This window comes from Ailuropoda melanoleuca, chromosome 2, assembly GCF_002007445.2.
Source record: "Ailuropoda melanoleuca isolate Jingjing chromosome 2, ASM200744v2, whole genome shotgun sequence".
Classification (NCBI taxonomy): domain Eukaryota; kingdom Metazoa; phylum Chordata; class Mammalia; order Carnivora; family Ursidae; genus Ailuropoda; species Ailuropoda melanoleuca.
The window spans coordinates 82,541,542-82,544,813 of NC_048219.1; the positions used below are offsets into that span (position 1 = coordinate 82,541,542).

The 3,272-nt window shown below is 47.7% G+C and overlaps 1 long non-coding RNA gene across 1 annotated transcript in view; it reads right to left on the reverse strand.

The window, feature by feature from the left end:
- Positions 1–1,979: 1,979 nt before the first annotated feature.
- The window catches only part of LOC105239468, a 2,457-nt gene continuing 1,164 nt past the window's right edge, over positions 1,980–3,272 (reverse strand). The window contains exons 2-3 of the long non-coding RNA XR_858309.3: positions 2,589–2,764; positions 1,980–2,155 (exon numbers count right to left, since the gene is read on the reverse strand). This is a non-coding gene — a long non-coding RNA (uncharacterized LOC105239468). The remainder of the gene's footprint in view (positions 2,156–2,588; positions 2,765–3,272) is intronic.

Consider the following 3,272-nt stretch of genomic DNA (forward strand, 5'->3'; position numbering starts at 1 on the left):
GAGCACATCTCTCTACCTCTCTGAGCCTGCATTTCCTTGTCGATCACATAGGGAAAGTACGATTTCCAACCTTGCAGGCGTGTGAGAATAAAATGAGATCATGCCCAACAAGCCTTGGCTATTGTTTTCCATTAAACTGATTTTACAGAGTGTAGCCAGTGTGGAGGAGCCTGGACCACTGAGCCAAACACAGCACAGTCCCAGGCCCCGTTACGCACATCTGCTGGGGAAGATGGTGTGGTAAGATGCTGTGGAGTAAACGCCGGAAGAGGAGGGCCCCCAGAGCTGCAGAAACCCACAGGAGGAGCCTCACCAAGCCTTGGGGGTGAGGAGGCTCCTGGAGAAAATAAAGGGGGCACTGGCAAATCTCATTGGCCTGCAAACGCTGTCCCTCCCCATCCCACGCTCCGACAGAGGCAGGCAGCCGTCCGGAGTCTTCTCAGCCTTTCAGATGGAACACCAAAGATTTTCTCTCTTTTCTTTTCCCTCTTATTGGCCATAACCACCTTCCACTGCATCCTTCTGCGCTACGGGTACCGTTTTAATGTGCAGCTTTTTATGTGAATGTGTTCTTGCAACACAGGCATTGCCCTTAGAGTGTTGTTTTGAGCTTTTGTCATAAAAAATCTCTAAGGTACACAAAAGGAGAGACAATATCGCAAAGCTCCATGTAGCCATCACTAGGCTGGAACAATTACCAACATTTATCAGTTTTGTTTCCTCTAATCTCCCTTTCCCATGCTCACTTTTTTCTTTCAGTATTTTAACACAAATTCCAGACACCATGTCATTTCGCCCAGAAATACTCCAGTATGTGTCTCCAACAGCAAAAAATGACCTTCAAAAAATTCGTAACCAGGTAGATTATTTAAAAAAAACACTTTGTTTTTAAGATCCATCCATGTTGCCATGGGTACTTCTAATCAATCACCCCTAAGTGATACATAGTGCCTTGTTGGTGTACCCACCACACGTGACCTTTTCTTTTTCAGTGACGGACAGAATTGTGGACAAGTCCCCTCCACCACAGATCAAGTGTCAGGGAACATCGTCACACATGTCCCCAGTGGCCTCTGTCAGAATTGCCCTGGGAGCAGAATCGTTGGTCATACAGTAGACACATTTACATCACTTGACAAGATGAGACTGCCCTCCAGAATGGCTGCACCTGTCCCTACTCCCACCGGCAGTGTATTTGGGTTGCCAACAACTGGAATTACCCAGCTTTCTGTTAACCTAATGGGTGTACAACCTCATTTAAATACATATTTCTTTGGTGATTAACAATGACTGGGTATGTTGTCATGTTTGTTAGCTTTTCTTGTGTCTATTTTTCTGTTGGGGCTGCTCTCTTTTTCCTGACTTGTAGAAATTTCTTGAGTATTCTAGCCATCAGTCACTTGTCAGTTTTAGACACTGAAAGCATCTTCTCCCATTCTGCCTTCTAGCGCATGGTCAGAACCCTAATTCTGATCAGATATGCCCCTTCCCTTCCGGCTCCAGCTCCAGAGGGACATCTATTCGTGAGAGTCATGTGATCCTTGCCAGGGGCGGGTCTAAGACCAGAGTTGTGACTGATTCTCCACTGATGTAGAGAAGGCAGACAGAGGGCTTCCAGGAAGGATGTCCTCATTCTACAGAGACACAAAGACAGCCAGTCTCCTCTCTGTGATGTTCTCTGGATGTGACACAGAGCTTCTGCACAGCCATCTTGCTACCAGCCCGAGGCTAAAACCCACCACGAAGGCTTGGCATCCTTGATAGCATGGTGGAGTCTGTATCAATGACCCTAGGGCCTGCTCCATCTCTAAACTTCCTTTTAAGTGATACAATAAATGCCCTTTTTATCTAAACTAGATCGAGCAAGGGTTTCCGATGCTGTAGTAAGAAGGATATGGATAGAGATAGCTTCTAAACCAGAGGCTTTCCTTTTTTTTTTTATTACCATCATCAGTAAGAATTAATTTCATACACATAAGTGAAATAACACGGACTTTTATTATGTCTGATGTGCTTGGATAGCCTACTTTATTGTTCAGCTTTTTTTTGTTTTAATGCTGGGTGTGAGCCACTACATTGATGACACAAGCTACCAATGGTCATGACCCACAGTCTGAAGAATGCTGCTCTGGGTCTCAGACCGCGGAACTGAAGCCTGAAAGAAAAACAAGCTCTAGTCAAGCAAGACAGGGGGCAGGGAGGGTGGTGAGGGGAGCTCTCTACAAGGCAAGGGGCCAATCAGATACCTCCTCCCCCAAAGATGACCACAGAACGAGCCTTTGATAAGCTCTTGCTGATTGGCTGTCCCCTCCCACAGCTCTCCTCTCCCAACAATGCCTTTCTGGAGCCATATTCTGTGAATAGATGAGGCTAGAGCTCTTATCTCACCTCTGCCTAGCCCTCAAGATGCTTGGGCCCCAAAGCCTGCTAATTAGAGATGGCTGGGAGGATTACCAGGGCCCTGGTCTGGCAGCTGTGCCCAGCTCTAAATTCAATAGCCAGTGGCCCATAGAGTAAGGGCTCACCTTGATAAACCCCCAAGACAAAGCAGAGAGACAGACAGGGCTTGTTCTCAACAGAGCACTCACTCTCTGAATACAGTTTTTGTTTGAGCCCCGAGGCTGGGAACATTCCACGGCCTGGCGAACTCCCTGTCTTCTCAAGGTCAGTCCTTCCTCAGCATTCCTCTTTGGAAACATCTCCCACGGCTGGCCCTGCTCCTGCCCCCTGGCTTTGGGGGCAGTTATGTAACTCTTAGGAAGACCTAGAAATGCAAGCATATGGTGTCCTCAATTCCCAGCACCGACCGGCAGCTTCACATTTTTAGCTGGTGCTGAGAGACTGGCTTCACACACAAGCGAGCACACACGTACACATCCCTGACTCATAACCGCATTTCTGCTGCAGAATTTTTGTTAATTAAATCCAACATCTGAAGCCACATAAAGGTGAAAGCATAGGACATTTTGTCCCAATAACTTGTGGGGAAGGGCAAGTGCATTCCTTAGAACAGGTGGATGGAAAGGCCTCTGAGGCAGGACCCAAGGAGGCCCTATTATAATATCACTGCTACTGCACAGCCAAGGGCCTTGCACCCCTGGATTTCGCCCTGAGGGTCTGGCTGGGCAGCAAGTGGCTTGCAGCTGAATTCCTCTAACCAAAGTCTGCTAAGCCCAGTGCTGAGCTCACAAATTCAGCCCACATTTATTCTGTCCTTGCAATGAATTAAAGGATAGTGAAGGAAGGCTGGTTTGCTGGGGGGGGGGGGGGGG